The sequence below is a fragment of the Neovison vison genome, chromosome 9 (genome assembly GCF_020171115.1).
Source record: "Neovison vison isolate M4711 chromosome 9, ASM_NN_V1, whole genome shotgun sequence".
Taxonomy (NCBI): Eukaryota; Metazoa; Chordata; class Mammalia; order Carnivora; family Mustelidae; genus Neogale; species Neogale vison.
Genome location: NC_058099.1, coordinates 47165289 through 47189064, shown reverse-complemented (window position 1 = coordinate 47189064; position 23776 = coordinate 47165289). Strand labels below are relative to the sequence as shown.

General features: G+C 39.7%; 1 long non-coding RNA gene across 1 annotated transcript in view; it reads left to right on the top strand.

Moving 5' to 3' along the window:
• Window positions 1-23776, top strand: part of LOC122917559 — a 108163-nt gene that overhangs the window by 3915 nt on the left and 80472 nt on the right. Inside the window, exon 2 of the long non-coding RNA XR_006386403.1 lies at window positions 15407-15489. This is a non-coding gene — a long non-coding RNA (uncharacterized LOC122917559). The remainder of the gene's footprint in view (window positions 1-15406; window positions 15490-23776) is intronic.

Here is a 23776-nt window from a genome sequence, read left to right as displayed (position 1 = left end):
CAAAATTTAGCTCAGTACGTCCTATAATCTAGGAGTACACAATTGAATTAAAATATGGGTGCTGGCTTTTAAGAAAGTCTGTGTAGTGTCACCCAAACTAATAAATAGAGAGTTTCAACTTAATGCAATAACATTACTGAGGATGTATCTATAGGGAGTAAGAAGAGGGGAACTTAAATCAAGATGGAGATGCAAAGGGTTTCTTAGAGGAGTTACCAGATGAAGAGTCTCTAAAGAATCCATCAGAAATTGTTTCCTATGTTCTAGATTTGAGCTTTGTATTTCTCTGAAACTAACAAAGCCAGCTTGAGCCAATTTTTGAGCCACCTTCTTAAGTGGTAACCATGGCCCAAGTGTCTGAAAAATGAAAATTATTTGGAGTTGATAAAGAGATAAAAGAAAAGACAATTAGCCAAATGACTGAGGGAAAAAGGCAATTAGCCAAATGACTGAGAATCTTCCACGAGGCAGATATGTGAGCTTCACTAAGTAAGCTGATTGGAAAAGAATTTTGGGCAGGGGAAATGCTGCCAGCGATATGCGCGCTTACTAGCACCACGGACAGCGCCTTCCTAGTAAGCGTGTCTCGATGGTCCTAACCCACTCCAGACTGAGAATTCCCAAGAAAATTCACACTTGATCTTTCAAACCCCTTTTCTCTCTGGAAATCCAAAGAACCACATGGAAGCTCAATGGACTTCTTTACAAAACATCTTTACAATGGACTGCTCAACCTGATTTCCAAATATTACTGGATTATTTAATATTCTCTATATAAAGAACATGAAATAGTCTCTATATTTAAAAGAAGAGAGGAGACATACACTTAATGTCTACTCTGTTCCAAGTGATTTACAACTATTATTTCATTTAAGTCTCGTAAAACTCCTGTGCAAAATGTATCAGTTTCTCAATTTTACAGACAAGACCAAAGGATCAAAGAAACCCAGTAACTTACATACTGGTTAAGCATTGATGGAGATAAGGTCTTACCTGTGTAGCTTCAGAGCCTCTACCCTTAACACTACATAGTGTTTTTAGCAGCTGTCATGGTAGGCCTACTGGAAAAAAAAGTGCGATGAACTGGCTTATAATTATTTTCCAGCCTACATTGTGTTTTCCAGATGGTTCACCTCACAGCACACCCTTAATAGACTTCAAAGATGACATTTCACATATAATACAATAGCACATTTGTCTTGGACAATAGGGTGAGATAATGAAACATTTGCCTCTCCCTGAAACCCAGCTGTCTCTAGGAGGAAACACAACCTATTGTTAATGCTTTAAACACATTTAAGAGATGAAGTGGATGGGAACATATTGGGAAGCTGAAACTTAGAATTGTCACAGCTATGCCATTTAATTTATAAGAGAGAAAAGAGAAAAAGTAAATGGTAAATTGGCATAGAATTTTGGAGGTATATAGAAGGGAATGAATAGAGAGATGTCTGGGTGGCTCAGTCAGTTAAGTTTCTGCCTTCATCTCAGGTCATGATTTCAGGGTCCTGCGATCGAGTCTCACATCAGGCTCCTTGCTCAGTGGGGAGCCTAACTCTCTGTGTGCTGCTCCCTCTGTTCATGCCCTCCCTTCCTCCCTCCCTCCCTCTCTCTCTCCCTCTGACAAATAAATAAATAAATCTTTTTAAAAAAAAAGGAAGGGAAGGAGTAGAATCAGTTTCAATATTATAAATTATACAAATTCCCAGTGATAATGTTCATATTCTATAGCTGGTAAAACTATGTATGAACTCACTATGAAAGTGTGAGTACACATCAGTTGAGTGACCAAAAGAAATGGGGACATAATTTTGCATATGATTGGAGCCAAGACTTCTAAGTAGGGAGAGAATGTAATTCAAAATAATTTGGGGGACTTTTTCAAACTACATATGACCCACCTCCCATCAGGAGGCTTGATTCTTTTCCATTTCCTCAGTTGAGATTTATGCTTCAAGATTCATAGTATATCACTTTCTGTATTCCGATATTTCTTTCTTTTTTCCTTTTTTAAGAAAATATTTTATTTATTTATTTGAGAGAGAGATAGAGAGAGGGAGAGGGACAGAGGGAGAGGCAGACTCCCTGTTCAGCAGGGAGCCCCAGGGAGAACTTGATCCCAGGACCCAAGGTCACAACCTGAGCTGAAGGCAGACACTCAACCAACTGAGCCACCCAGGCACCCCTCCCATATTTATTTAAGTTTAACTGAATGGATATTTTAGCATCTGTATTAGTTTTTCAAGGCTGCCATAGATTAATTGGCTTAAGTAATAGAAATTTATTTTCTCACAGACGTCACCTCCTGAGGTCTCTCTCCTTGGTTCACAGGGGTCTCATTCCTGCTGCTGCTTCACATAGCCATCCTGTGTGCATGTAAGTCCCTGGTAATCTCCCTATGTATCCAAACTCCCTCTTCTCATAGGACGGTACTCGGATTTCATTGGGACTCACTCCAACAGCCTCATTTTAACTTAATCATTTCTCATTACCTTCAAATATAGTAGCATTCTGAGATACTGAAGGCTAAAGATTCAAGTAGGAATTTCAGGGGGGACACAGTTCAGTCTATAATGGAGTCTTTCCAAATTTTTACACATTTCGTTTTTATTAATAATTTATTTGAATAAGGATGAAAATAATGTCAACATATTGAAATTTGTTGATATTGATAGCAGTCTTCTTGTGTCTCTTTTATATTTTATTTATTTTTAAAGATATATTAATATATTTAAATATAAAGATAATTAATAATATAAAGATATATTAATATCTTTAAAAATAAAGGGAAAGCTTCTATAAAGAGAAAGCTTTTTTTGCTATCTACTTGTTTGCCCTCGGGTGTATATAAGAAAGACAAGGTAAGTACTTTCTTTTCAAATTTATTTATAGGTTTTAAAACTAATGATTTGAGCTTCAGCATCTTTCAAAGGTGACTAATGATTTTTGACTTATTGTCAACTTGTGAATTTGAACATAATTGATGTGTTTTCGTCCACTATAATTATCATTCCTATTGATGCTCAAGGCCCATCTTTGGCCAGTGAGAGCCTCTGCAAGTCAATTCCTGAGTCTTTTTAATGTGACTCCAGTAATCTTTGACAGAATCCTTGATTTTTGGTATGACAATGTATTTCAGTTTTATCTTGTACATTTCATGTGCTATGTATAGAACCAACCATTTCTCCAAGGAGCATCGATTCTTTTTAGTGGAGAATGGTATTAATTTATTTTTATTTTTAAAATTTTTTTCCAAGATTTTATTTGACAGAGACAGAGATCACAAGCAGGCAGAGAGGCAGGCAGAGAGAGAGAGAGAGGAGGAAGCAAGCTCCCCGCTGAGCAGAGAGCCTGATGCGGGACTCGATCCCAGGACCCTGAGATCATGACCTGAGCCGAAGACAGCGGCTCAACCCACTGAGCCACCCAGGCGCCCTATTCTTTAATTTTTAAATTAACATATAATGTATTATTTGTTTCAGGGGTACAGGTCTGTGATTCATCAGTCTTACACATTTCATAGCACTCTCCATAGCACATACACTCCCCAATGTCCATCACCCAGCCACCCCATCCCTCTCGCCCCCTCCCCTCTAGCAACCCTCAGTTTGTTTCCCGAGACAATGGTATTGAAAAAGTACATCGTCAATGCTGAGGACCTTATTGCTAACCAGGAGGCCATTATATTTCAAGGCCCTTATGTTCACATATAAAACATAACTTTAGCTTCTTAGCTCAGAATATTTACACACATTTTTCACCTACATGAATGTCCAGGGGATTACTGAAAGTTCAATGGGGTGGGCCTTTGGGCCTGACTTTGAGTCCAGAGGGCCCCCAAGTCATTTGTTACAACCAAAAATGCCACTAAGAATATCCAAAATAGGGTGGCTCCCTTAGAAAAAATCACTGATTTAAATAACACATGGATGGGACGCCTGGGTGGCTCAGTCTGTTAAGTGTCTACCTTCTGCTCAGGTCATGATCCCAGCATCCTGGAATCGAGTCCCACATGGGGTTCCTTGCTCAAGGAGGAGAGCCTGCTTTTCCCTCTGCCTCCACTCCCCCTGCTTGTGCGGTCTTTCTCGCTCTCACCCTCTCTCTCCAACAAATAAGTAAAAGACTTTACAAAAAAATGACATATGGATAGAGGGAGATGAGATCAAAGGGATGATTTCATTATAAAATCAGAAATCTTCTGCTTCTATGATTTGTCTATCTCCCTTCCACACACCCCCAACTGAATGTTCAGACTTTGTGTGTACTAGGCAAGTTTGAACTTCTTCAGGGGTACTCATAGAAGTATATGGAACTCAGTTCAGGTATAAAATTGTTTATTTTCTCATTTTATTAAATTTTATCTTCTCATTGAAGATTGTCCGTGAATAAAGTTTTCCTTTACTATTTAATCATGGCAGAGACCCCACTTTAAAACATTAGGCCAATCTTGGCTTGTGTACCTTATTTTTTTTTTCCAGATTTTATTTATTTATCTGACAGACAGAGATCACAAACAGGCAGAGAGGCAGGCAGAGAGAGGAGGAAGCAGGCTCCCCACTGAGCAGAGAGCCCCATTCAGGGCTTGATCCCAGGACACTGGAATCATGACCTAAGCTGAAGGCAGAGGCTTCAACCCCTGAGCCACCCAGGTGGCCCACTTGTGTACCTTATAATACCAGTAATGTACAGTTCTTGTTTGCCAGAAATTTCGTGATGAAGGAGCCTTCTCAGGTTGAAGAGAACTCAGTAGGCCATCGCATGTCAAGGGGGACAGTATCAGTATCCAGATATTACCTTACTACTGATGTGACTTTATGTTAAAGTTAGGTATGTTGAACAACACAGTGATATAGGGGTCCGTAATTATTTGTGAAACTAAGTTGTGTACCCAGACTTCTCTCTCTCTTATTTTGGAGGTATAGCCTTAATATTAGGATCAAGTACATCTCACAAATCTTACTATTGTAAGTGGAATGCTGAGAGGGGGAGAGAGAGGTTGAGTTAGTGGAAAACATGTTTTTAAAGTAGAGAGAGACTCTGGGAGCTTAATGGCTTGAAAATATGCTGAGGGGTACCTGGACAGCTCAGTCAGTTAAGCATCTGCCTTTGGCTCCGGTCATGATCTGGGGTCCTGGGATCCATCCCCGTGTGGGGCTCCTTGTTCAGCAGGGAGTTGGCTTTTCCCTCTCCCTTTGCCCCTCCCCTCCCCTCATGCTCTCTCTCTCTCAAATAAAATAAAATCTTAAAAAAAGAAAATATGCTGAAAAGATCAACAAATCGAGAATTTTACTTTATCTTAATTTTCTTTTGAAGATTGTTATTTAGCATAAGTTACACAATTTGCTTTTTTCCCTCAGAAATTTATTACTTCTGAACTGTGCTGAATACTCTTTTTTAAAAAAAGATTTATTTATTTATTTGAGAGAAAGAGAGAGCGTGTGTGCACATGAGTTGAGAGGGTAGGAGCAGAGGGAGAAGGAGAAAGAGAATCCTTAGGCAGACTCCTCGCTGAGAACAGAGCCAGATATGGGGCTTGATCCCAGGTCCCCAAGATCATGACCTAAACTGAAATCAAGAGTCAGCTGCTCAACTGACTGAGCCACCCCAGTGTCCCTATGTTGAGTACTCTTTTATTAGAGATAATTGATACATTTCTGATAAAGTATATATTTTTTCTGGGACTCCTGCATTCTATAAAATGTAGTGATTTGGGGGGACCTTTTTTAAATTTTAGGAGGCATTGTTAAGGAAAAAAAAGACACATACACACACACACACACACACACACACACACCCCTATACACATATCTCAGCAGAATCAATTGGCTTGAAGATTTGGTAATCTGATATGCAATGGATCCAGTCCTGCATTCAAGCTTTCATCTTTATGAGTCATTGTGAATTGGAACCTGATTTTTTTCTCATCTGAAATTGCTGCTTTTGTGTAGATCCAACCATACAGCACATACCCAATCAAAAATTAACTTTTGCATGGCCCAAGAAACTACATAATCAGATGTTAAGATCCTTGGAAGAGGAACGTTATCTCTATTTTCATTCACTCTTCAACCTTCAGTGAGCTGGCTTTCACACAGAATTAGTAACCAATTTTACACAAAATCAAGTAACTAATTGCCAAGGTAACCAATGACTTTCTTGTTTTTAGACCCAATAATCCCATACTTCATCTTTTGCAGTTTCTTCTGTGCAACTTTGGATCCTGATGAACCGTTTTTTCTTGTTGTTCTTAACTTTCTTCTGATCACATATGCCATGTATGTGATGTAAATAATACCAACACGTTTATATCCTCCTAAAAATACATTCTTTTAAAAATTTTTTTAAAAAGATTTTATTATTTATTTGACATAGAGAGAGAGAAAGAGAGCACAAGCTGGGGGAGAGGCAGAGGGAGAGGGAGAAGCAGGTTCCCTACAGAGCAGGGGAAGCCCGATAGGGGACTCGATCCCAGGACTCCGGGATCATGACCTGGAGTGACTTAACCCACTGAGCCTCCTAGGTGCCCTTAGAAATATATTCTTAATCTACATTTAGTTCATCCATATTTTGAGTAACAATGCTAAAATAAAATCTTGAAATATTAACTAGTAAAATATTTACTTATCCATTAAAAATGGGATATTGGATTTCGAGTCCTAAATATTGGATATTGAAACTCTACTAAATATCAGATACTATCTGCTTGGTCCAAGTGATGAGCAAGTCAGAAACTATTAATTACAAAAGATTAGGTAACTTCCATGAAATAAAAGTCCTGGGTGCTACTTGAATGCGTAATGAAGGTCTGGTGGTCAAAGAGATCAAGGGTGTTGAGATCAGCAGGGTTATGTTGGTACTAAGTAATCAAAGGTATGGGGCCGTAGTTGCAAGGAGGAACATTCCAGGTTGAAGGAAATGCATGTGGCAACCTCTGAGGTAGGACAAAGCCTGTGCATACTGAAGGAATTGTGGTTGAACATAGGGATGGAGGAGGAGAATATGGTTGGCTGTAGTTGGAGACATAAACACTGCAAAATCTTGTAGGGGTGAAGAGGCCATTTGAAGCATTTTTATCTTTATCTTATAAAAAAGAAGGCTGGGACACCTGGATGGCTCAGTCAGTTAAGCAGCTAACTCTCGATTTCAGTTCAGGTTATGATCTTGGGATCCTGGGATTGAGCCTCTCAATCTGGCTCTTGCTCAGTGGGAAGTCTGCTTGAGGATTCTCTCTCTTGCTCTCCCTCTGCCCCTCCCTCACTGGCTATGTGGATGCACGTGCACACGTTCTCTCTCTCTCTTGTTCAAATAAATAGATCTTAAGAGAGATGGGTTTGAGCAGAGAAGTGATATGATCAGATTTTCAGTTAAATTAAAAAAAAAACACCACTTTGCACGTGCTTTGGAGAATGGTTTGGAGGAGAAACTAGAGTGGATACTGGTGGACCAGTAGCTCAGAGGATAGATTATGGTAGTTTGGACTAAAGTATTTATTTGTACCTAAGATGGAAAGAAGGAGGATTCTTTAAGATATATTTAAGAAATAATTTAAACAGAGTTCAGCAAGTAACTTGAGATAACAGATGAGGAAGAATGTGTTAGGCAGGTTTGTACAACCAGAGAGGTTGGTGTTTATGGTTACCAAAATAGGGAACACTGGATGAGAATGCAGTTTGAGGTGAAGATCATGGGTTCAGGTTCAGAGAGCTTGAACTTGAGATATGGTGACTTATCTAGACAGAAATGTTTAATGTTAGAAGGATGGGGCTGTAGCTCAGAGAGGAGTGCATATTCCTAATATGGATTAATTTATGCTGCTAAATGAAGAAATGAAAATATCTGGCACAGTTTAGCATAGAAGGTTAGTTTACTTTTCAACTAATTCTGAAAATATTTTACCAAAAATATTTGATAATATTATGTTGGTTTCACCTCTTCTGTCTCTAAACTTCCTCATTCTGAAGACATTTTTCATCAACCTATTCATTGTTAATCCTGTTCTATTTTAAAAATTGCATGTTCAGCATTTTCTTTGATTACTTATATATAAGGACCAGTTTCCAAGACATAAACATAATTCAAATTCAAACTTAGAATAATCTACTGAAAAAAATTCAGAGAACTAAATGGAAAAAAAAAACCAAATAGGATAAAGCATTTACTACATAATGTTCCTGATAAGAATTTCTTCTAAAATTTCTCTCTTTATTCATTCTTACCAAAATGAGAGAAAAATGAGCAGAACAATATTATCAGAAAATCACCTAAAAATAACACCCTTTCTGAATGAAGAATTTTTTTCATGGTTGTTTTTTTCTATGTACAAACTATGTTGATTATTCCATTCACCTAGTAGCTATTCAACGAATATTTATTTAGCATCTGTTATGTACCAGGCACTCTTCTAGACCCTTAAAACACATTAGTGACAAAATAATAAAAGATGCCTGTCTTATGGCTCTTATATTAATGCAGGGGCAACAGTTTCTGTTGTAGAGCCAATCACATTATAGGCATTATAGGCATAGCACTTGAAAGAGTGCTTCATGTTTTGTTTTTTATTGTGTTATGTTAGTCCTCATAAAATACATCATTAGTTTTTGATGCAGTGTTCCAAGATTCATTGTTTATATACAACACCTGGTGCTCCATGTAATACGTGCCCTCCTTAATACCCACCACCAGGCTCACCCATCCCCCCTCCAAAACCCTCAGTTTATTTCTCAGAGTTCACAGTCTCTCATGGTTCGTCTCCCCCTCCGCTTTGCCCCAATTCACTTTTCCCTTTCTTCTTCTAATGTCCTCCATGTTATTCCTATGTTCCACAAGTAAGTGAAACCATATGATAATTGACTTTCTCTGCTTGACTTATTTAACTCAGCATAATCTCCTCCAGTTCCACCCATGTTGATGCAAAAGTTGGGTATTCATCCTTTCTGATGGCTGAGTAATATTTCATTGTATATATGGAACACATCTTCTTTATCCATTCATCTGTTGAACGGCATCTTGGTTCTTGCTGCATTTTGGCTATTGTGGACATTGCTGCTCTGAACACTGGGGTACATACAGCTCTTCTTTTCACTACATCTGTATCTTTGGGGTAAATACCCAGTAGTGCAACTGCCAGGTCATAGGGTAGCTCTATTTTTAATTTTTTGAGGATTCTTCACAATGTTTTCCAAAGAGGCTGCGTCAACTTGCATTCCTACCAACAGTGTAAGAGGGTTCCCCTTTCTCTACATCCTCTCCAACATTTGTTGTTTCTTGCTAAAAGAGTGCTTCATATTTTTATATTACATGATCAAACATACAAGCTCTGGATTATGAAAAATCAATACCCACATTACAAGAAGACTTCTAAAATAATTTGTGTTATATGAATGAATCAATAATAAAACCATTTCCTCAGTAACCATAAACTGATTTCAAAGTGATTGTTCATCTCAGAGAAACCTTGGCACAGTTTCAAGAAGTAGACTTTGGTACCAAAATAAGGCACGTTAGGTTTAAATTTTTTTATTTTTTATAGATTTATTTATTTTAAAGATTTTACTTATTTGACAGACAGAGATCCCAAGTAGGCAAAGAGGCAGACAGAGAGAGGAGGAAGCAGGCTCCCTGCTGAGCAGAGAGCCTGATGCGGGGCTTAATCCCAGGACCCTGGGATCACGACCTGAGCTGAAGGCAAAGGCTTTAATCCACTGAGCCACCCAGTCACCCCAGGTTTAGACTTTTTAAAAAGATTTTATTTATTTGTTTCACACACACACACACACACACACACACACACACACACATATATATATAGAGAGTGCACAAGCAGGGGGAAGCTGCAGGCAGAAGGAGAGGGAGAAGCAGGTGCCACTGAGCAAGGAGCCGGAAGCAGGACTGAATCCCAGGACCCTGGGATCATGACCTGAGCCAAATGCAGAAGGGAGACCCTTAACTGACTGAGCCACCCAGGCACCCTTAGGTTTAGATTTTTAATTTTGCTGTTCCCATACTAAATGCATACTCATAATTCAGTGCTGAAAAACTGGTTAGGTTATAAACCAAAGCATAGTTGAAATGAAAGTTTAGAAAAAAGTATCATAAGCCAAAATTTAGTATCATTATGACAGCAGCTTTTGAATTTTAACTTTGACACTCTAGGCTCAAATTGTATTTGATGTGGTTATAAACCTAGGCAGTGTTGAAATGAAAGTTTCAAAACAAATTAAAGAGTTAGCAAAACGTAATCAATGTAAAAGCATTGCCATATTAATATTCCATGATTCAAGTGAGCAATAACTTGTTTTGTGTTACAAAATGGATAGAAGATAATCTGAGTATAGAAAGTAATATTTCCTTTATGGGACCATTCTACCTTCTGCAATTTGTTGAATTCCACTTCCTGGTTAGTGAGCTATAGCTTTAGCAATCAATTTTTTCAAAATACCTTTTTTTTTAAGGTCTATTTTTCTAGCTCTAAAGATATGAAGCTCAAATCTGTTTTTGAAAAAGAATGAAACACATTTCAGTTATCCTTATCACTTGGAATATCTGGTTTCAGCCAAAATTTACATATCATTCTAAAAAAAGCAAAAGTGAGATGTTGTCTTCTTTTAAGGAGAGACTTTGAAGTCAAACAGCTCGACAGGTGTTTAGCCCATCGGTAATGCACTTCTTCTTTGCTTGTAGACTTTCCTTGGTTGGGAGGTCATTCAGGGGGTGATGAGTGTGACATCTCTGCCTCGGAAGAACCCTAGGCAGGGTCTGAACCTTGTCTTTCTGTTTGCTCCTCTGCCTCTGGGAATGAGTGGGGTGAGAGTTTGGGTGAGTAGTATTTGGCAAAAAGTGACTCATTCTCTGACCTTGTTTCGAATGATCTGGTATCGATGTATTTTCCTACATTCCAGAGAAAAAAGGCTGAAATGTAAAAGTGTTACTTTCTAGCGATTTCTAGTCTAGAAATCTAGTGATTTTGGTCAAGTAATTTATCTTTAGACTTCAGTTTCCTTGTTTGTAAGGGATGATAACACAACCTTCCTCATAGGAGAAGTATTCCTTGAAATAGTATATGTATATTTTAGCCCTCAGTAAGCCCCTAATAAATTCAAATTATTATCAATATATTGCTAGGAAAGAAAGGGCATCAGAGAACAAATGGTATAAGTGTTTTATTAATAATAGAGCCTAAATGCCATCAAATTATGAGTAGATAAAGAAGATACAGTATGTGTATATTACATATACATACACACACATATATACATATACACAAAGGAATACTACTCAGCCATCGACAAGAAAGAGGTCATGCCATTTGCAATGATGATGTAGGCGGAGCTAGATTATATATTACATTAAATGAAATAAATGTATTATACTATATACTTAGTATATTATACTATATGTATATGTTATATGTAAATGATGAACCACTGAACTCTACTCCTGAAACTGATATTGAACTCTATGTCAACTAACTAGAGCTTAAATAAAAATAAATAAATAAATAAAATAAAACCAAGTCAGTAAACTTTCATAGGCTTGATTAATATGTTCAAGGCACTCTGTGGGGACACTTTAAATGATAAAGTGATAAATGAGACAAAGAAAAAGAAGTAATAGGGGAAGGACTCTTTGTGGGCAAAACTTTTAGGATTGGATTTTCTTTCTTTTTTTTAAAATTTTATTTATTTATTTGACAGAGATCACAAGTAGGCAGAGAGGCAGGCAGAGAGAGAGAGGGGGAAGAAGGCTCTCCACCAAGCAGAGAACCTGATGTGGGTCTTGATCCCAGGACCCCGGGATCATGACCCGAGCCGAAGGCAGAGGCTTTAACCCACTGAGCCACCCAGGCGCCCCCAGGATTGGATTTTCAAATGGTCATCTCTTTCACCATTGTACTTAGGTTTGCTCTGTTGATAGCAAAGAATTTATCTAGTTTCCTTCTTAAACCAGAGTCATGGAGCATGAGTCAATGAACAGGATTGGATGCCTTTGTGGAGCATTTTATATTTTATGCAATCATTTCTATATCACTATCATAACGTTTGCCCTATTCTCAGACCATCTGTCTTTACTCTCTTAATAGGTTTCTTCAGATTGGCTCACCTTTTTCCCAACTTCATTTAAGTCTCATTTGAGCGACATTAGCTATGAAAATTGTGGTTTTTTTGTGCAAGTTATATTTTTCTAATGCACTTTAAAAAGTTCCACCTGTAGTCCATTTACCACTTATAGTCATCAGAAGTACCTCCAGTGCTATGTTACTGCGTTTTGGAAAACACTGCTACACATGGTATTGGTTGGTCCTCATAATAGTTATGTGAGGTAAATACAGAAGACATAATTATCCCCATTTCAAAGATGAGAAGAATCAGGCTCATGGATAAACTCTTGTCACCAGTAAATTTCCAGAACTGGGCCTGGTGCTCATACCTTCTTATCAACCCACTGCTTCTACTATACTACTAACTCTTCTGAAGAATGCATACTTAGACCTAAAAGTAAACCTTTGTCTTTTTAGACTGGACTATTTTGGAATGATGTGGTAATCCGAATAGAGATGAAACAGGAAAAAGTTAGCAAAGAAAAGGAGAGTAGATTGCCAAGTTGTGGTAGGCAGCCTCTAAGACAGCCCCTGATTACTTCACCTTCTAGTATTCATGTCTTGTGTAATCCCACTTGAGAAACTGTTTTCTAACCAATAGAATATGGTAACCTAGGGGAGATGTCATTTCCCTGCTTGGTTTGCAAAAGATTGTGACTTCTGTATTGCTAGAGGTCTCTCTCTCTTTGTCTCTCTCTGTCTCTCTCTCACACTGATTTTGAAGAAGCAAGCTTCCATAGGAGGGGGGACCCAAGAACTATAGGGAACTGAAGCCCTCAGTTCAACATCCCTCAAGGAAATGAATCCTGCCAACAATTTCATGTGGTTAATTGGGACACAGATCCTTCCCTAGGCGAGTCTTCAGATGAGACCCAGCTTTGATGGACATCTTGTCTGCAGCCCTGTGGGAGACTGTGAAGCAGAAGACCCAGTGAAGCCAACTCCAGAGCCTTGACCATAGGCATGTTAAGCTATTCACTTTTGCAGATTGAGTTGGAAGGATTAATTTGATATTCAGCAATATATAACACAAGTCTGCAGGACTCAATTCCAGAAGTGATTCAGGGCGGCTGGAACCGAGTTATCACTGCTGGACATGGGCCCCAAGTGTTTGCAGTTCTATTGAACTGTGACAGCTAACACTGGATGCTTTTTCTTTCTCTTATTTTTCCAATTCTTTCCTCCCGACCTTCTCTCTTTCACGCCTTCCCTTTATTTCTCCTAATCTTTCATACTTTTAATTAACAGAACAGTTGGAAACTTAAAGTCAGTAACAGTACAAAAGAAAACTCCTGCCTGTGCAAAATGTTATCACCTGTATCTTTCCACAATGGCCTGTGCCAGGCTTCATATGTTGGCTTCCTAGTACACATGCACACATCTAACAAAAGTGTACCTGTTGGTATTATTGAATCACCATGGAGTGAAATCAATGCTATCCATTCCATTTTGTTTTCATTTTTCTACTTATGGAAATATCTTTATTCTTCTGTGGGCTTTGTGTACTCATGTTCTCTCTCTTTTCCTTTGTAGGCAATTTATAGCACTGACCTACAGTGATCTGTACTGATCTAAAGCACTGATCTACACTGATCTAGACTGATCTCGCTGACTTCAATGTGAAGGTGATTTTTCCTGCAGATGCTCTTTCTACAAAATTAAAAACATTAAGGGGGCACCTGGGTGGGTCATTCTGTTAAGCGTCATCTACCTTCAGCTCAGGTCATGATCGTGGGGTCCTGGGATGGAGTCCTCCCCATCAGACTCTCTGCTCAGAGGGAGTCTGCTTCTCCCTCTGCTCCTACCCCTTGATCATGCTCTCTCTCTCCCTCCCTCTCTCCCTCTCTCTCAAATAAGTGAATTAAAAATCTTTAAAATAAATTTAAAATCTTGAGCATAAAGATACAGCACTCATGCTTTTACGTTGACTTACTGATTTCTTCTAGTTTTTCCATACACCGTACTGCATGAAAGATTTTCGCTTTTGAGCAGGGTTTTCTTCTGTTTCACATACACAAAGAGCTAAAGGGAATTGGGCAAGGAGCATTCTAAGTGATCTGATCTGTAGGCAACCTTGAGAATCATCTGAAGCTAGCCTTGATAGATGGGGGAGGGGGAGGTATGTGAAAGGGTAGAGTAGGTAGTGGGGAGGTAAATATATGGACAAATTTGAGTCACAAATTTTTCACTATATGCCAGCAAAATTTAATAATAGCACTCCTAAACACACACACACACACACACACACACACACACGTAAATGAGTCACACTATAAAAACTTTTAACAAGTGCTGGCAAGTTATATGGCAAACTCACCCCGAAACCTGTCTCTCCAATAAAAACCTCATAATTAAAAACAAGGCTGTCCATAAATCATAACATATAATAACAATTATATGCAACTGGTACAAGACTTGATTAGAAAATTAACATTTTGCTTTCTCAGGTGAAAACTCTAAATTTCCCTCAAAGTGGAAATGCCTCTGTAATATATGGCCAGCAGGTTATCATCTTGCCCTGAACCGTGAGATGTTTCTTTGTCCAACTGCTAATACCTGCTGACCTTGGCCTAGTAAAAGACTGAAGGGATGTAGTTTTGCTTGTCTCTTGAGACCAATAGTTGTGTTTGCCATGTATTGAGAAAGTGCCTCCAATGTGCTAGGCACCTTGTTTGGCACTGAATGTCCCATTTTCTCTTCTTTCCACTCAGGGAACTATTAACTATATTTTACTTCTATAAAACAGGGGCTTCCACTAGTTTACTGGCTTTCCTAAGTTTGCACAAGGAGTAAAGGATCAAAAGAGGGTTTGAACCTGAACTGGCTTGATTCCCCAAAGGTACTCTTTCCACCAAAGGTGTGGCCTTGAGAAAGGACATGAAATTAATGGATATGTGGAATAGGATACAGTTGTGGCCTGAAACCAGATCCTGCTGAATGTGTGGTAGAATGGATGAGAAGCCTCTTCTCTCTTGCTACCTTGGGAGAAGTCAGTCACCCGGCTTTGCTGGGTACTTGTTTTTTATTTTTTGTTTTTCTTGTTGTTCTTGTTTTTGATAAACTGAATCATTTCAATTGGCTATTATCTGACGTGCCTTCCATATTAAAATTATATTATCCTAGTCTATAAATTTACCCCCTCAGGCTTGCATCAATCTGACAAGCCTAAACGAGGTAAACCCTGGTATTTGTCATGTTTCCTTCAAATTTCCCCTCTGGCATAGGAGCAGGGTCTGAAAATAGAATGGAAGTTCCATGAAGCAATAGCAACACTTTTTCACTGTGTTCCTCTCCTTCCTTTTCTCTTAGGTACACGGTTGGAAGAGCTGTCCCGTGAGAAGCTGAGGCGAGGGGAAGCCAGAGGTAGAATTGGGAAGGACTTGAATGAGTGGGTCAGTGAAATTCAATTCTTGTTTTCTAAAACAAATACTGTTTCCCTGGGTTTTTAGGGACTGGAAAAAAGCTCCCTGCATGGGCAAAATGTCCTAGGGTAGCTGTTCACAAAGAAATTGATGATGGTGGACTCCCACTTGGTTAGAATTTCCTAATTCTCTGAGTCTTTAGAGAGTCTTTAGACTCAAACTTCTAAATTTTTTTTATTTTAAAAATTTATTTTTATTTTAAAGATATTATTTATTTATTTGACAGAGGGAGAGAGATCAGAAGTAGGCAGAGAAGCAGGCAGAGAGAGGAGGAAGCAGGATCCCCGCTGAGCAGAGGGCCGGATGCGGGGCTCAATCCCAGGTCCTTGAGATCATGACATGAGCGGAAGGCAGAGGCTTAACCCACGAGTCACCCAGGAGCCCCATAAAAATTCTTCATGGCACTTTGAAGAGTAGATGTTGACAAAATTTTTCTCTAAAGGGCCCAATAGGAAATTGTTTAGCTTCTGTGAGACCATATGGTTTCTTTCATGGGACTACTCAACTCTTGTCCCAACACCAACGCTGCCACAGATAATACAGAAATGAATGAGAATATCTGAATGCCAAAGTAACTTTATTTGCAAAAACAGTTAGCGGGACAGATAAGACGCAAGGGGCGTAGTTTGCTGACCCTTAGTAGAGTGGAAAAAATTCAGTTGGAGTTGATGATGACTCTTTTACTCTAGCTGGGTATTTTGGGAGAAGATATTCATTTTAGATTTATACAACTTCATTATCTGTAAAATGGTGATAAGAAAGCTACCTCATCAGGCTTTTAGGAAGATGAAGTTATATAGCTAACTAGAGCAAACCGGCTTGCTCTAAAACAATTTTTTTAAATTTGTTTTTTATTGTAGAACATACATATCAGGGCAAAGTGCTTCACACACAACTGCAAATCATTGTTAGGGGGAAAAAAAACTGTAAAAAACACAAAAACCACAATTGCTTTACTTAGGTAGTCCCAAAGTGAATCCATACTGGTAAAGGAATTCTGGCCCCTGGGATGGGCTTCTTGATAGTGGCTGCCCCAGATTTCTGCAGCCTCAGGCCTGGGCCTCTTAAGACAAGGGCCTCTGGGCTGGTGGCAGCCTGCGGACTGGGAAGGCCTGTGCCCTCAGCAGGTCAGGGGTTGGGCCTTGGCCCTGGCTGGCTGGCAAGGAGGCATTCCTAGTGAATCCGGATCATCAAAACCATGCAGCCTTCAAGGATCTGAGTAGGTGGCAACTCCCCAAGACTTTCTTGTTTTGTTCCTTTTATTATTTCTTAAAAGTCCCTTCCCCAGCTCCCATGCGCCTAAGGCAGAGGAGGCACCGACCCAGTCAGCAGGACTGAGCTCTGGCCCTGGATGCATGTTCTGGGCAGACAGAGGGGGTGGTGGGGGCGGGGGTGGGTACCTTCCTATGAGGTTGACTTGGAGAGGAGGACCAAGCTGGCCAGTGTTGGTGAAAGGAAATGGTAAAGAAAAAGCCAGGAGACCAAAGGTAAATGGTAACTGTAATTATTATTATCATCATTACAGCAATATTACTTTAAATTCTTTTAGGGTTTTGTTTTGTTTTTGTTTTTGTTGCTTATTTAGTCTAGCTCATGTGTTTTTTACAGTAAACCAGTAAGTGCTACTAAGGGCAGCTGAAATGGGGTTTTGCTGGTTCACTACTGAAACAACTTCTGCTGGAATTAGAAAATTGTTTTAGAGAGGGTCGGTGCGTATTTCATACGAATTGAGCTAATACCATTTTCTCTTAGGCTTCATTTTTGTACATCAAGCCCTTTTCAAAGAAATTGTGCAGACATGTGTGCATCTGTTTGCTTTACCTCTTTCTTTTCCTTGTTGGGTAATCACGCCTATGTGGACTGGCATCCAACACAGCTCTCACGTAAACCCCATGGCAGTAAGCTTCCACCCACTTGAACTGAGACCAGCCCTGGTGGCCCTGTGAGTGGGACAGTCTGGGTGTGTCTAGCTTGGGCTGTGGCACCCGGAGAGGGTGGACACACCTGATCAACTTGCGGAACCTTGGCGTCAATACAGTGGTGCTTCTCTGTGTATTAGCCTTTGTAAAAGGTCACTGATTTGTAAAAGGTGGCTGATTTGAGCTATGGGGCTGCACCCCACATCCTCTGTGTGTTGCACTGGCTTTCTTTCGGTAGCATCCTGCCTCATTTCTAGGGGCTACTTTGACTCACAGAACGGAGACTCTAGCTTTTTGTATTTCTGAATTTCCTTAGAAGGAGACAAGGCTATCTCATCCAAGGGTCGTGAGTCATTGTAGAAAATTTACCGAAAAGAGAATTTTTCACTGAGGGAGAAAATTATACAATCACAATAAAGCAGAAGCCACAGGGCCTGGGTTGTTGACTTACCATAAATGGAAGGGCTACAGTTAACAGGCGACTTTCAGTTCCTGCTATTAGATGGGGTGGTCGGTCCCTTTCTTTTATTGAGTCCCCTTTCCCTTTTCTTCTTTTCTTTTCTTTTTTTTTTTTCTTGTAAAGAAGAGTCAAGACAAATGCCAACTGATCTGCCTTGGGCTGGTAGGGGGATAGGATATCAACTTAATAATAGAAGTTGGGTCAAAATGTACGTATCTCTCTATGAACTGAAATTAGAGTGTGCATGGGTGAGTTGGATTGAAGGCTTTAAACATGTGTTAGCTTGCAAAACTGGCTACAGAGAAAAGGCCTAAAACAACCTAGTAATATTTAGGGAAAATATTAAAAAATTTCACACACTGCCTTTCAAGATACAGTGTTTTTTTGTAGGTGAGATAACAATCCAAACACCCCAACATTTTTAAATTAAAAAAATCCACTTTGAATCATAATTCTGGAAGTATAACGTGATAGTAATGAGGAAAGAGTGCATCATATCTCATACTTTATTAACATATTTGTGCCATTTTCTGCTTTTACTTCACCTTTAGAAAAAGTCTTTAAATTGTATCAAATACCAAGGTAAGTTTGTAGCCCAAATTCTTTCCTTCTGGCTGTTTTCTTTTACTTCTGTATGTATGGAGATGTTTCTCTCCTAGAGCTACATTATTCCTTTAAAATTGTGATATGGGAGAGTTTGTGGTTTACTTATATTCCCCTATTAATGATTATTTAGCTGGTTTATTCATTTAGTTAGGAATGTTTGGGGTTGTGTTCTCATGACAGAGTTAGGAATAACACTTTGATTTAATGGGGGGTGTTTTCTTCTGTAACTCCTTGGGCTTCTTGCATACCTTTGGGAAGGACGTAATGAAACTAGCCCAAAATGCCTTTGGAAAGGTATTTTAGATGTTCATACCTCCCTTTCCAGGTCTATTTCCATGGCTTTAGCTGCTTCAGAGACCCAGCAGTATAGGCTCAGTTCAACATTCGGCAGAAACTACTACTATGGCTGAATTCTGGTCGGACAAGTTGCCACGAACCCAGCTGTGGGATGGGATCTTCCACACTCTCGCATCAGCGTACCTGTCTGGCCTTAGCTCCTTTTTTTTTTTTTTCTCTCCCTCTCCCTAGATTAATCTCATATAATTATGTGTGTGCATGTCTGAGGGCAGGGACCATGCCTTATTCATCTTTGTATTATTCAGGAGCCTGGCCCAGAGTGGTTGCTTAAGAAATGGGCATTAGAGAGATATTGACATGTACGCTAGAAATTCTCGTTCAGATTCCTGTGTTTGGACAACGGGCGTTCAGCTTTCTGGATAGGATAAAATGGAATCTATGGGCTTTAGGTATGTACTGGCATTTAAGGGCTGCTATGCGAGTTCAGAATACCCCATGACTGTCCAGTATTAACCTCACTTCTGTCAGTAGCCATGTCTCAATGCTAGGTGACTCTTAGCCTGACATGTTTTGGCAAGAAAGGACTCTCTACCTGGTTTGCCTAATCTACCCTGGCTTCTAGTTTCAACAAGAATTATTTACATGCATTTAATTTTAGCTCTTGGGCTAGAACATGTCATTGTTCTTTTTATTCACCTCCTCCCCTCGCTTTTGGAATCAGGACAGGCATCTTCGGTTCTCGTTGTTCCTGTTTGGTGTGCTCCTAGACGGATTTTAGCTCTGTCCTTCAGCTCTCATGGCACTCCAAGATATTTTTGAGTCATGTTTCCTTTATAAGAACATATAGACTATGTCAATATGAAGGGAAATGGAGCTTGGTGGGAATTCTTTAAATCATCCAGGGACCTCATATCCTGGCTTGAAGGAAAATTAAAGCAATGAATTTGGATTCATTTATCTCCTTGGATAGTTCTTCTCTAGTCAACTGACAGGATAATGCATTTAGCTCTTATTCAGTTTTATCTGTTACTGTCAAGGGGAATCTAGGAGAAAAAAAATATAGCTGAGGCTTAGTTTTGAAGAAGTCATTGTTAGTAGAATTTTATTTTTTCCCATATTAAGAAGAGAATGAACATCCTAGGAAAATAATAATGAGCTTGGGGCAAAACAATGTTTTGCTGAGTACACCATGAAATGGAAAGTCCTCACAGCAAGCTTGCAGAAGTGCTCTGAAAAGTCTCTTGCACAACTCTGTTTCTTTATAGTACTTACACAATCACATTTCTTTTTTTTTTTTTTTAAGATTTTATTTATTTATTTGACAGACAGAGATCACAAGTAGGCAGAGAGGCAGGCAGAGAGAGAGGAGGAAGCAGGCTCCCCGCTGAGCAGAGAGCCCCATGCGGGGCTCCATTCCAGGACCCTGGGATCATGAACTGAGCCCGAGGCAGAGGTTTTAACCCACTGAGCCACCCAGGCGCCCCCACAATCATATTTCTTAATGACTTTCTATAAACAATTTTTTTGACAAGAAGCATACAGTCGTAAAAATAAAGAGGTAACTTTGGCAGAAAAGACATTAATGGTTTCTTACTTCTAGACTATGACAGACATAAAGTTATAGATTTCTCTAGTACTGTTTTCCTATCAATTGTGGCAGACACAGGAAATGCAACACACGGTAGGAGGTATCAGTTCGCCACCTAGAGGAGGTATGTAGAATTCCATATTTCTCCAAACAGCTTTAGTGGGATTGATTCATTCATTTATTCATTCACTCACTCATTCATTCATTAAGTTATGTACTTATTTAATTATTTAAAAACAATTAAATACTTATTAGGCTTAGTTTTGTACCAGTGCAAATTTGATAATCTAACCAAGAGCTATGAGCTCAAAGAAAGCATTAAGTGTATCTCCTTTTACTTGCACAGCTGCCTCTATTTATTTATTTGAAGATTTATTTATCTGTTTTAGAGAAAGCAGAGTGGGAGGAGGGAGGAGAAGGAGAGGGTGAGGGAGAGAATCTTAAGCAGACTCCCTGCTGAGTGTGGAACCTGACACGGGGCTCAATCTCACAACCCTGAGATCATGCCCCGAGGTGAAATTGAGAGTCAGGCACTTAACTGACTGAGCCATCCAAGTGCCCCGCAGCTGCCTCTCCTTAAACTCTTTTATTTTTAAAAGACTGTAACTCAAATATCTGGACAATTCTAAATATATTTCTGATGTCTATTACTTTCAGCTCTTGAGCTATAATAAAGCCCGTTTTTTGTTTGTTTGTTTGTTTTGTTTTTGTTTTTTTTTTTTTAAATTTGTTCTACCCATTTGCAGTGTAGCTATTCGGGTCTTCTCTATACCAATTGGGAAATGGAGTCTCGGGGAAATTAAATAACAAGTTTCAGGTGTCACAACTACTTCATGATAGTGCCGGTGTCTGAACCTATGCCAGTCTAGCCCCAGAGCCATCACCCTGCTCAGATCTGGTCTAGTCCCGATGCTCACTAACAGCCAGCCTGCAGGTCGGGGTGTGGACAGTGCTTACAGGTTGAAAGGAGATCATGGCCAGTAGCACCATAAAGCATAAAGTAGGCTTGGGAAGAGCTTGATGAAGCCATCCAACTGGACAGAGTCTACAAAAGATGGTAGGATTGTTCATACGTATGGATTCCTCGTACCCGGAGGAACAAACTCCGTAATTTCCCTGAATTAGTCCTGTCCGGGTGAGAGCAGACAGAGGGCTGGGGGCAGCTGGGGTGCGTGGCTTCCTTCTCCTAACATCATCACCCACCACTTCATCATGGGATACAGAGACGTACAATTTATAATTTAGTACAACATAGAACTCCTGCAGTCTGTTTCAGTTGAACTGTCATTTCTGTCAAGCACCCAGGGCCGTGAGCATACTCCTGAGGTAAAGGAAGAAACTGAACTACTCATGAGGTTCCCCGAATTCCAGGGCCACCAGGCAATCCTCGGTGCCAGCACCAATCCCTAGATTTTCTGATTTCAATCCAGCATTCTCTCTATCCTTGCTCACTGCCAGTAAGCTTGGCTTTGCTTGCGTGATGTTTCTAGTCACTCCTGTGGTTTTATACCACTCCTGCTCTCTCACTAAGTAACTTTCTGTCAAGAAATAGCCGTGAAACCAGAAAACAACTGTACCAGAGATGTTGATGGTATAGGAGATAAAACAGAGATGAGAAGGTGTATTGCAAAGTGGTGTCCTCCAATACAAGAAAGAAGGCTATATTGGGGGAAAGGAAACAGGAGAAATGACAGGCAGTCAGTGCTGCGTTTGTGAAGAGAATAACTCTTACCCGTGTAACTGAGGCTCTTCACTGGGTGTGATCCTGAAGATTTGTCGCTAGCATGGACACAAGTGTAATGCACTGTGGAAACTGTCTAGCTGTTGGGATCCTCCTGTAAACCATTCTTTAAAGTGAAGAAAACGCTGATCCACCTCTAGTTTGTTTATGGAGAGGACTTTGCCCAGCTGCACCCAGAAAGCTTGAGAATACCATACAAGCATAACCCTGAGACAATTTTTCTTGGCCAGGAAAATTTGCTTAAAAAGGAACATTAAAATCTGTTTAATTCTACTGCATGGACATGTGATTATGTGCATGGTGACCTTCTACTGTAAACTTGAAAGACTTAACCTTTCTGCATCGATTGCTGAGGGATAAAGGAGAATATTTTCTTAGGGCTTTAAACTACTTCAGTTGACATCTGATTGAAAAGGCAGCCCCAGGGACTGAATCTTACTTATTTTGTATCTTTCTCTGCATCAAACAGATTTTTTTGAGGACTAATAAACGGTACTGCTTTTTATTTAGATTCCAGATATAAGTATTCAATAGATTTTAGTTATTTTAAAGACATTAGGAAGAATTTATATTAAAAAATTGAATCAGTTAGACTTATATTTCCCTCTCACTGAAAACTCCTAGACTCCCAGGGCACCTGTGTGACTCTGTCAGTTAAGCATCTGACTCTTGATTTTGGTTCAGGTCATGATCTCGGGGTGGTGAGATCCAGCCCCGAGTTGGGCTCTGTGCTCAGTGGGGAGTCTGCTGGAGAGTTCCCGTCTTCTTCTCCCTCTGCCCCTCCCCCCGCTCACATATGCACACTCTCTCTAAAATAAATAAATAAAATCTTTTAAAAATAAACAAAAAAAAAAAAGAGAGAAAATTCACAGACTCCTAAGCAACTGTTTTCTTTTGGGGAAAAAAAAATAATAAAACCCAGAAGTAAGAGGGAGTGGCCCTGATCCCTGTGCTTTTATTTATATGTGGTTAAAGTTCAAATTTCTCAACATACTATAATCTCAGTGTACTGGCCAAATTCCACGGTGGGCAATTAGATCAAGTTTACCCGGGCAGATCTGGATGGAGAGAGAGAGAGAGCAATCACACTGCACTTCTGGGACTCTAATAGCCAGGTTGACTGTGTTTGACACCTGAGTGGTGGGACCCACCTCGCTTGCTGGCTGGCCTTGCCCAGCAGGTTCTACAGGTGAGATCACTGCTGGGCGTCTCCTTGCTAGACCTAGTAGGCAGAAGAGGCCATGAAATAAATGGCTTGATTTTGTGGCTTGAAGCTTCTCTTTCCTATTTCCTCTCCCAAAGCCCTGCTCCTGCCAGCTCTCTTGAACTGAAGCATTAATTTATAACTTCATTCATTTGACAAATATTTACTGAACACCTCTACTGTGTCAGGCACTGAACTGGGCTCTAGAAATAAACTTATGAACTAGATATTTTCTACCTTCAAGGACTTATAAATGAATAATTATGATATTCAGTGGAAAATTTTACAATTGACAGAGCTCAGTAATGCAAATCATTATTATTTCTGTCTTTAAAGAGCAGGAAGAATGGGGCATCTGGGTGACTCAGTGGGTTAAAGCCTCTGCCTTTGGCTCAGGTCATGGTCCCAGAGTCCTGGGATCAAGCCCCGCATTGCATGGGGC